The sequence below is a fragment of the Gracilinanus agilis genome, chromosome 2, assembly GCF_016433145.1.
Source record: "Gracilinanus agilis isolate LMUSP501 chromosome 2, AgileGrace, whole genome shotgun sequence".
Lineage (NCBI taxonomy): Eukaryota > Metazoa > Chordata > Mammalia > Didelphimorphia > Didelphidae > Gracilinanus > Gracilinanus agilis.
Window position 1 is genome coordinate 460,678,050 of NC_058131.1, and position 12,383 is coordinate 460,690,432.

Genomic DNA, 12,383 nt, shown 5'->3' on the forward strand with positions numbered 1-12,383 from the left:
ATATCAGAAATAGAAATTGAACAAGCCATCAAAGAACTCCCTAAGAAAAAATCGCCAGGGCCTGATGGATTCACAAGTGAATTCTATCAGACATTCAAAGAGCAACTAATCCCAATACTATACAAATTATTTGATATGATAAGCAAAAAAGGAGTCCTACCAAATTCCTTTTATGACACAAATATGGTACTGATTCCAAAGCCAGGGAGATCAAAAACAGAGAAAGAAAACTATAGACCAATCTCCCTAATGAACATAGATGCAAAAATCTTAAATAGAATACTAACAAAGAGACTCCAGCAAGTAATTAAGAAGATCATTCACCACGATCAGGTGGGATTTATACCAGGAATGCAAGGTTGGTTCAACATTAGGAAAACCATCCACATAATTGACCATATCAACAGTCTAACAAACAAAAATTACATGATTATCTCAATAGATGCTGAAAAAGCCTTTGACAAAATACAGCATCCATTCCTATTGAAAACACTGAAAAGTATAGGAATAGAAGGACCTTTCCTAAAAATAGTAAACAGTGTATACCTAAAACCATCAACAAACATCATATGCAATGGGGATAAATTAGAAACCTTCCCAATAAGATCAGGAGTGAAACAAGGATGCCCATTATCACCTCTATTATTTAACATTGTACTAGAAACACTAGCAGTTGCAATTAGAGAAGAAAAAGAAATTGAAGGTATTAAAGTGGGCAAGGAGGAGACTAAGCTATCACTCTTTGCAGATGATATGATGGTCTACTTAAAAAATCCTAGAGAATCAACTAAGAAGCTTGTAGAAATAATCAACAACTTTAGCAAAGTTGCAGGATACAAAATAAATGCACATAAATCATCAGCATTTCTATACATCTCCAACACACTAGAGCAGCAAGAAGTAGAAAGAGAAACAGCATTTACAATCACCCTAGACAATATAAAATACTTAGGAATATACCTACCAAAACAAACACAGCAATTATATGAAAACAACTACAAAACACTTTCCAAACAAATAAAACTGGATCTAAACAATTGGAAAGCCATTGATTGCTCATGGGTAGGTCGAGCTAACATAATAAAAATGACAATTCTACCCAAATGAATTTACCCATTTAGCACCATACCTATCAAGCTACCAAAAAACTTCTTTACTGAATTAGAAAAAACTATAACAAATTTCATTTGGAATAACAAAAGATCAAGATTATCAAGGGAAATAATGAAAAAAAATGTGAAGGAAGGGGGCCTAGCAGTACCAGATATCAAACTATACTATAAAGCAGCAGTCATCAAAACAATATGGTACTGGCTAAGAGATAGAGAGGAGGATCAATGGAATAGACTGGGGATAAATGACATCAGCAAGACAGTGTATGATAAACCCAAAGAGCCCAACTTTTGGGACATGAATCCACTATTTGACAAAAACTGCTGGGAAATTTGGAAAACAATATGGGAGAGATTAGGTCTAGATCAACATCTCACACCCTACACCAAGATATATTCAGAATGGGTGAATGACTTGAATATAAAGAGGGAAACTATAAACAAGTTAAGTGAACACAGAATAGTATACTTGTCAGATCTCTGGGAAAGGAAAGACTTTAAAACCAAGCAAGAGTTAGAGAAAATCAAAAAATGTAAATTAAATGGTTTCGATTATATTAAACTAAAAAGTTTTTGTACAAACAAAACAATGTAGTCAAAATCAGAAGGGAAACAACAAACTGGGAAAAAATCTTTATAACGAAAAACTCTGAAAGGGGTCTAGTTACTCAAATATACAAGGAGTTAAAGCAAATGTATAAAAAATCAAGCCATTCCCCAATTGATAAATGGGCAAGAGACATGAATAGGCAATTTTCAGGTAAAGAAATCAAAAGTATCAATAAGCACATGAGAAAGTGTTCCAAATCTCTAATAATTAGAGAAATGCAAATCAAAACAACTCTGAGGTATCACCTCACACCTAGCAGATTGGCTAAAATGAAAGAAGGAGAGAGTAATGAATGCTGGAGGGGATGTGGCAAAATTGGGACTTTAATGCATTGCTGGTGGAGCTGTGAACTGATCCAGCCATTCTGGCTGGCAATTTGGAATCATGCTCAAAGGGCTATAAAAGAATGCCTGCCCTTTGATCCAGCCATACCATTGCTGAGTGTGTACCCCAAAGAGATCATAGATAAACAGACTTGTAGGAAAATATTTATAGCTGTGCTTTTTGTGGTGGCAACAAATTGGAAAAGGAAGGGATGTCCTACAATTGGGGAATGGCTGAACAAACTGTGGTATATGCGGGTGATGGAATACTATTGTGCCAAAAGGAATAATAAACTGGAGGAGTTCCAGGCGAACTGGAGACACCTCCGGGAACTGATGCAGAGCGAAAGGAGCAGAGCCAGAAGAACATTGTACAGAGACTGATATACTGTGGTAAAATTGAATGTAATGGACCTCTGTACCAGCAGCAATACAATGACCCAGGACAATTCTGAGGGATTTATGGTAAAGATTCTACCCACATTCAGAGGAAGGACTGCAGGAGAGGAAACATATAAGAAAAACAACTACTTGAACGCAAGGGTTGGGGTGGATGTGATTGAGGGTGTGGACTTGAAACTACCACACCAATGCAACTACCAACAATTTGGAAATTGGTTTTGATCAAGGACACATGACAAAACTAGTGGAAATGCGCATCGGCCATGGGTGGGGGAAGTGCGGGGGGTGGGGTAAAGGGGATAGGAGGAGCATGAATCAGGTAACCATGTTAAAAATGTATATTAATAAATGTTAAAAAAAAAAAGAAGAGGGTTTTTTTTTTAAAGTGGAGGTTTAGGGCTTTAAGGACAATTGGCTGACAATTGTTAATTATGGTGAAAAAAGAAGAAGAATCATCCATTCCCTTTTTCTTTTTTTTGCATATAGAAATATTCAAGTTAATTGGTGTTTGTCAAGTTCAAAATAATAAAGAATAAAATTATTTTTTAAAATATGGTAAAAATACAAAATTCAAAAAAATGCAACAAATTAATTGCTTAGAAGTCATTAACTCTAATGCTTTTTTAAAATCTTGCCTCCTTGATTTCTCTGTGGCAGTTGTTATTATCAAAGTGATTCTTCTTGGACATTGTTCCCTCCCTTGGCTTTTAAGACATCATTTTTTTGGTTATTTTTTGTTATTATTTTTCTGACCTGTGTTTCATGAAGCCACATAGCCTCTTTCTTGCCCTTTTATTTTCTCGATGCTCTTCTATTCTTTTAGCAATGTGTTCTAAAATTTTTCCAGGAATCAATGTTAAGCTTTCTGGCCTAAAATTCGTAGACTTTCCTCCTTTTTCTTCTTAATTAAGACAACATTATTTACTTCTGTCTTAGAATGCCTTTACAATTTTCATCATCTTTCTAAGATCACATCTATTATGATCTTCCATATCCAAGTCACAAATAATTGGCTTTGTTCCTTTAGCTGCCTGATCTCAAGACAGAAAACAGTCTGGTTTGTTTGCTCTTTTCCTTGGTACCTCTAAGTTGGTCTGAGGCCAAAGGTTGGGAATGGAATAGATGTCAGGAGAAATGCCTCCTGGGACTATTCTAGATAGTTTGAAAAGAGATTCTAATGATTTCAGTACAAGATAGCTTCTGGGTAATTTCCCTACTTTGAGAAGCAATTCCTCTTTTAAATTGGGTCATACCCCAAAATTATATTGGTCCAAACATAAGACATAAGATAGACACCTAAATTGAAATTTCTTTGAAACGATGTGTGTGTATTCACTGGGAAATACACTGATTCACATGGCTACATAACAATTCATGAAAACCAACTGCTAAGAAAAGGATAAAAAGGTTGAGATCTGTCACCACTGAAGGAATACCCACACTGATGAAATAACAGCACACTGAACAAATAAGTAAATTAATAGTTGATGAGAGTAGGGATCTCCCAGCTTATATGTAGAAACACTGAAAAACAAAGAGATTAGATGATTTTCCCTGAGTCACACAAAACCCACACTAGGTCTCATGATTCCCTAAGCTTGATGCTCTAATTAATTTGCTGATGGTGAAAATAGACAGGAAGTAGGAAAGAATAAAACAAATTCAGCATGCAATTAAGAATAATACAATCATTGTTCCCAGGATAAATATTGGGATTTCTATTTCCCTCACTGGGAAAAAATAGAGAGAAAGGTAACCCTGTAAGATTTTGTCAACTCAGATTTCAAGGATCATATTTCTGGTGGCAGAATTCCCAGACCTACCTGCAATTCTTAGCTGAAAGGGAAGTTAGTGATTCACCCTAACTCTACTGGACTGACTTACAGAATGCTTTCAAGTAGAGTGACTGTCTCAAATTATCATAAAAATGTGAGGGAAAGGATAGGGAAAAAAAAACAGAATTTCTACTAATTGGTCTATGTATTGCCCAGGGAGAACAACTGAGACTTCCTCTCAAGCACTGAAATTCCAGGAGCACAACCAACAATCCTTGCACTCTTTCTGCAAAATAGAAACTGGATTTAGCATCTAGGTATCAAGAATAATTTGTTGAAATAGGAAGCCCCCAGATAGTGTACTTTTTTGCCCACAGTGGCCTAGCTAAACAGTGATGTCTTCCCAGGGGCAATCTCCCCAATATCCCACCCCACTGCTATATGAACCTAAGCTACCCCACATGCCAAAATTGCTAGTTGTTGCTCATCAAATCAGTTTTAGAATAAATTACCATTTTTATTAAGTTGACAATGTTACTTAATAGGAGAGATAAACTAACAAACATTTTTAAATGTAGTCATTAGTTTAAACCCATTAGGATTTAATTAAAAGCCACTATTGGATTTTTAAATTTTTATTTAAAGTTTATTGATATCTTTTGCTTCAACCTCATTTTGTTTCCCAAAGTACAGCACCCTCTCATCCTTCCAGAAAGATCTGTCTTGCAACAAAGAAAAAAAGAAGAAAAAAAACCCAATAGTTCAGCAAAACTAAACAACATATTTTAAAAGTCTGACATTTTATACAGTGTTTTATAGACAGTTTCACAAAAACCATAATCCCCAGCTTTTGCAAAGAAGTGTTTTGGGGGTGGGAATTCTTTCACTTTCATCTTCAAAACCTCAGTTTCCTACCCCACAGGGTTATTATGAGGATCAAATAAGATATATAAAAAGCATTTTTCAAACCTTAAAGGACTATATAAATGCTAGCTATCATAATTATTCATACCATTTTTCTTGTTATAACAGGGCCAAACTTGATCATTTTATTTTTGTTGTTCAGTTATTTTCAGTCGTGTACAACTTTTCTTGACGTTATTTAAGCTTTTCTTGGCAAAGATACTAAAGTGGTTTTCCATTTCTTTTTCCAGCTCATTTTACAGATGAGAAGCAAAAAGGGTTAAGTGACTTGACAAGGATCACACAGTAAACATCTGAGACTGGATTTAAACTCGAGAAGATGAGTTTTCTGTCTCCAGGCCCAGCACCCTATCTACTAACATCTAGCTGCTCTTGTTCATTATAATTTTATAATATTTAGTTTCAATTGTTTTACTATTGTTATTCCATATTTATTATTGTAAGTCATTGTTTGTATGTATACATAATATATATATGTGTTCTACTTCATTTTGTATCATGCTTTCCCATGCTGCTTTGTATTAATCAAATTTATTATTTCTTATAGCACAGTAATATTCTATTCCATTAATGTACATAATTTTTAACCATTCTATGGTAGTGGCGCAACTTTGTTTCTAGTTCTCTGAGTCAAAGGATATGGACAATATGCTTGCATAATTCTCAATTGCTTCCCAGAATAGCTGGAATAATTGACAATTCTATCTGTCTTACCATAACCTCTCCAACATTAATTATACTATTGTTTGTCATTGCTACCAATTGCTAGGTTTGAGGTGAAATCCTAAATTATTTTTATTTGTATTTCTCTCATTATTAGGGATTTGAAGCATTCCTCCATAGAATTGTTAATAACTTGTAATTCTTTTTCCGAGAACTATTTGTCCATATCCTTTGAAATGGCATTTTCCCCTCATTTATTTGTGTGAGTTTCCTATATATCTTGGCTATCAGACAGACAGTCAATCCTCAATATCTGCATTTAACTTCTAGAACTTTAAGCATTCACATGATTTTTATTAATAACCTCATTTTCACTTCTGCATTGGCAACCTCACACATTTATTGCTATGCACAGTAGAAAAAAATTGTGCTGCTCAAAGTTTACAAGCTTGAAGGGTAGCTCAGCAAAATTGACCAGATGACGGGAGACATTAAGGTTGCCGATACATAATTTATTGCAACCTGAAGGTTAAATATCAACTTTCCTCTGCTATCTTCTCATATTGAGACCCTTAAAGATGATTTCAAATAGCATACATTCAAAGCAAACACTGATGATAGATAATTTCTAGCTGGTGCATCCTTAGAGTTTCCAACATCAGCCACAAGCTGTGAAGGATAGAGTCAGAGATCATATTGAGATCTCACCCTAGCTAAAGTCATCTCCTTTGGTTTTCAAAGGGCAGCCAAGGTAGAGAGGTTTACACCAGTATAGTATATAGTACAATAACCTCACACTACCCTCTGACAGAGTAGAAGGTAAGATTTAAGTTATAAAATGTTTTTCAAGAATTTTATTTATTGTACAGTATTTATGGCTACTCTAGATTTCACATGTTATGAAAAATTAATATTGTTTGAAGTAAATGTTTCTTACTGACATGTTAGCACAGAAGGTCACAGAATTCTAGAGATCACTCAGGAAAAAAGATGTTTTGCATGTTACCAATTTTATTTTGAATATTGCATTTAATGGCCATTTCATGGTTATTGTGTTAGGAAAAATACACATCAGAATTAGTGATTTTTAAAATAAGAATTAATGTAGAAAAGTGTATTCAACAGTATCTAGTGAAAAATTATGGGGTTTTGTGGTTGTGAGAACTTAATGTCCTGTTTTCCAAAAGTTCAATGTATCAGCATTTACATTTTTTACTTTCACATCATCTTCTAATAAACTATCATGGAAGTTGAGGATTAAATGTATTTCAGAGATTTTTAATATAGTTTTTCCCCAATACATTGATTCTCTTCTTGTCTTCATTTATTGATCTTGTTCAGGAAAATTTATAATTTCATGTAATTGAAATTATCTATTTTACCTTTGTAAGTACTTCTATAATATCTGATCTAGTCCTCTCCTCATTTCTTAAAATAAGGTATTAGTTTAATATCAAATCACATCAATTTTGAGGTAGTAAAATATATGGTTTGATCTGGCAGGTAAACTATTCAATATTCCTCTAATCTACTTATAACATTGAAGTGCCTGGAGACTTATCCCAATAAATGAGTCTGAACCCAACAATGCAAAATGTTTTTCCGATGTTGGAAAAAGAGAACTATTTTATTGTAACTTTCACTTGTTTACTCATCAATCAGTATCAGTCACATATATGTTACTATAAAAATAGTTTGCCTTCATAAAACATGAATAAATAAGTGGTCTGACATCTGACCCACAACCTCTCCAACAGGGCCTTCATTTCCATCTTTATTGAGAGAATGGCTATATTGGTCCAACTATCCACATAACAGTGAAAGGGCAAGCAGAGTCCAGGATAACTAAAGTGGAGCAATTTCTCCTTCACTCTCCTATCTACAGTCGCAGGTGTCAAGTTCGAATTACCTACCACACATCAAATATCTGAAGATGAAGATAGACTAGATATAGATATTCAGAATAAAAACCATTTACCCTGATCTTGCTCAAGGAAAGGATAACATGCAAACTTGGCTCTGTCCCACTAAATAGTGGTTACATGAATGTTATTCTCCATAGCTATTAAATGCATTTATATAAGTAAATAGTAATTTGGACAAGTTATTTGGGTTAGGACAGATAATAGACAATTAGAATAGACAATACCAGAATAAATGGGTTCTTCAGGAGCAAGATAAGATCTCAGCTCACATAAGGAACGAGATTGATCTTGCCAAGAGTCAGGCATTGGGAAACAGTGCTGGAGGCTACCTTCTGCCATTCCAGAGAGTTTTCCAGTCCATCATTCAACAGCATCTCTTCACTTCTTCTCAAATTCCTTCCTTGAAGCATCTTATCCCTTGCAGGTAGATAGCACTATTGATTCAGAGATCTCTCCATCTATTAAAAGACTCATCTCTCTCTGTCCTCCTAATACTCAGTGTCACTAGGTGGGCTCTCAAAAAAGCCATTCCATGCATACACAGGAGTAGAATTTCAGCATCCTTGGTTTTCCCAAAGTCAAACTATCTCTGCCTACTTGGTCCAAATCCAGTTTAATCAGAGTGAATGAGTTGTAATAATTTGCTATCATCTGTTTGCCAGAATTTAAGATTCATTAATAATATTCATCTATAGTCCTCTTTCTTTGCATTAACCCTTCTGGGTTTATGTTTAAGACTATTTGACTCACAAAAGTTTTGTGGTAGAATGTTTTCTTTCTCAATTTTAGCAATAACTTTTTCAAAGTAAGAATTAGTCTTTAACGATTTGCTGCAATTCACCTATACATCCACCTGAGCCAGATTTTTTTTCTTAGTTCCTACTTGGTAATTCAAATTTCTTTTCTGAAATTAGATTTTGAAATTCTGAAATTCTGTTAATCTAAGTATTTTATTATTTATAGATAACTCTCTTTTGGATTATTGCTTTTTAGCAAATTAATGAGTAATGGGTACTAATAAATCCTTTCATTTTTCTTCTCTGTTGTGATTTCCCTTTGTCCTTTTTTATTCTTGTGAATATGATTTTCTTTCTTTTTAAATCATTTTGATCAAAAGATTTAGCAATTTTATTAGTCTTTACAAATGAGAGAAATAGGGATTCCCATTTGTGACATCTACATCCAAATTTGGTTGGATCACACCTTTTCTGACCGTCAGACCTCAACCTTGATCCCTACAATCAGAAAAAGCTCTGTGGTCTGAGAGGATGGAACCTAAAGCAGAAAAGTAGTTTAGCTAGTTCTGTATCAGAGCTCAGCTCTGTCTCATGAACAAAGAGTAGAGAAAGACCATAAAAGGGAAGATGATTCTCAATAGAAAAGGTAATCAAGGGTAGGGACTAACATGGGTTAGTTAGGTTTTCAGATAGATTGTAACTCTGGATTTTCTCAGCCAATGAGGAAAGGGGAGATGGTTTTTGGTGGTATCCTGTTGTGCTAACTATCAAGGTGTTTTTATTACCAAACTCCAGTGGGTCAGTTGGGCATCTGCTATTGCAAGGACATTAATAAAGGCCTTTTCTACTGCACAATGGAGTAAGACTTGTCTCTTTAGGTAAGGCAGTATTTCCTACATAAAGAATAAGCTTTTATATTTATCAGTTGTGTAACCTATTTGGTTTCTAACATATCCAGTTCTACTCCAGTTTTCAAGATTTCCTCTTTTGTGGCTATTTGGAGTTCATTTATTTGTTAGGTTTCTCATTTTTCATTATATGTTTCTTTTTTCTATTTTTTTAATCTATGTTCTTAGTGACATAATTTTTCCTCTGAGGACTGCTGTAGTTGAATTCTGAAAATTTTGGCATGGTATTTAGGCATTATTTATCACCTTTAACATAGTTATTAATTGTATCTATGATTTTTTCTTTTACCCATTCATCATTCAAGATTTCACTACTAAATTCACAATTAGATTTATGCCTATGCTCCCTTCATTGATAACTTTTCTTTTACCATGATCTATGCAAGTACTGTACATATTTAGCATTTCTGCTTTTTTTTTAAACCCCTGTACTTCGGTGTATTGTCTCATAGGTGGAAGATTGGTAAGGGTGGGCAATGGGGGTCAAGTGACCTGCCCAGGGTCACACAGCTGGGAAGTGGCTGAGGCCGGGTTTGAACCTAGGACCTCCTGTCTCTAGGCCTGACTCTCACTCCACTGAGCTACCCAGATGCCCCTGGGTATTTAAAAAGCATTTCTGCTTTTTAAATAATTATTTATAATTTTTTTGATAGTAAAGATGACATATGGTACTGATACATAAATATTACATAGTTCTCATTAAGAAGATGCAGTAAATCCTTTCATTCTAAATTCTCTAAATTTGTTACATTTTCTATTTTTTTCTTCTGTTATCTTTTAGTTAAGTTCCTCTAACTCTGAAAGATGAATATTATAGTCTCCTATTGTTGTGTGATTGTCTTGGTTTTGAAATTTGACTTAATTTTCCATTATGAATTTAGGTTCTATGCCATTTGTTCCATAAACATCAAATATTGTAATTGATTCTCTTTAATATGGTTCCTCTAAATATAAAATAATTTCTAAGCTTATCCCTACTGATATGGTGAATTTTTATTTTTCTTATCTGACTGCATTGCAACTTCAGCTTTGGGGGATTCACCTAATGAATAATAAATTTTTTCCAATCTCTTATTTTGATTCTCTGTGTGTGTAGATGTTTGTTTTTAGATGTGTAAGGTTTTGTTTTCTTAACCATTCTCTTTTATTTAATTAGATTATTTAGTCCATTCAAGTTTAAAATCATGAAATTTGTTTGTATTTTCCTCCATATGTTCCTTTTGTGTTGTTTCTTAAGACCCTTTTATCTCTTTCTTCTTAAATCAATACTCTGTCCCTGAGGCTAGTTTTGCTTTTTGTTTGCCTACCACTTCTCTATTTTGGGGTTTTTGTTTAACTTATTAATTTCTTTTTCCTTCTTTTTTTATTTAAATATCCATTTCCTACTCTTTCTATCCCTTCTCTTTTCCTTCTCAATTAAGGGTTAGTTTAACATTTTCTCTCCCCTACACATTTTAGGAACAAACATTTGATTTTCTTTTTACTGTGTCTTTTAAAAAGATTTTTTCCTTCTCTTCATTAATTACCTTCATTACAAGTCTTTTCTGAAATTTTGTTCTTTATTTCATGTTCTATACTTAGAATTTATTCCTTCTTTAATCTCTTCATGGGGTTAAAGCTTCTGATAAATTGGGTTAGAGTTACCTCTTTTAATTAATTTCTATGTTATTACTTTTATAAGCTTTGTCCCATCATTCCTTTGTTCTTTTGTACTTCACTCATAGAAATATCAACTTGTGAGGGAAATAATGTTGTATAGAGTAGAATCATGAGGTAGAATTTACCTTGTTTCCTAAATAGTGTACTACAATTATTTCCCTAGTCTACTTCATGATCATTGTCCTTCCTAATGAGCATGCCAACTCATCTCCAATTTCATGCTTTCATTCTTCTGAATGCCAACTTCCCCTCAGAGCTCAAACATTTCTCCTGACTAGCATGTCCATGGAAGTATAATAACTCTCAGAGAAGTTAGTTTCCTGTTGTACCAACTTTCCCCCACATTAAATTGATCATGAGGGCCCCATCTCCTAGCACAGACATATACTTCTTCCTCTATGGAATCATTTTCCAGTGGAATCCTTATCCCATTTTTGGGTTGAGATAACTTCTCATATCCTTTAGATTTAATCCTTCCTTTATTTCACCATTCCCATCCTCCTGAAGCCCCACTCTTTGCTGAGAAACTAAAGGAGTCATTCTTCATCTCTATTGGCCCCCATCACCTATCTCCCTTCTCCCCATTTCTATACCCCACCCACACACAACCCCCACACCCCACCCCCATTTTTCCCACAAAATTCATTGATTTACCTTTAAGGACCAATAGAGTTCAGCTCTATTCTAACTTCACTTCTCTCATTCATTTAAGAGTGCCTACATTATTATTACCCTACATGCTTGTTTTAATCCCTTGATAATCCTGTTGTGATCATTTTATAAACCCCAAAGGTCCACCTCGCCCCCCCACCACTTTCTGGTCTTCTCTTTCACTCTGGGCTTCTCAGTCTCTGTCTCTCTTTTGTTTCCTTTTTTTTTTAAATAGCCCTTTTAAAAAGAGAAAGATTTCTTTTATTTCTTATTCTTTCCTTAGTAATAGTACTTATCTTTCTTGTGTTTCAGTTCTTTGGAGTATTTGCAAGTCAAATATTCCACTCACATCTGCTTTGGTTTTGTAGTTGCTGTTGTTGTTGTTGCAGGAATGCCTTAAATGCCTCTCTTTTGTTGAACATACATCTTTTTGCATTGATGATTAGGCTCAGGCTCTGAGGACATGTCATTTTCTATTTCAGATTTAGTTCCTTTTCTTTTCAGAATATATAAATCCATTCCCTTCTGCAGTTTCTCATGGGTACAGAATAATCTTTTATTATTTGAATTTCCTTTCCTTTATACTTAAAGTCTTCTGACTGCTTGCAGAATTCATTGTTCATCATGAAATTGCTAAACTTAACCACTTTTTGTGGTTTGTGTTTGAAAAAGAGGTTTTTTTTGTTCACTCATT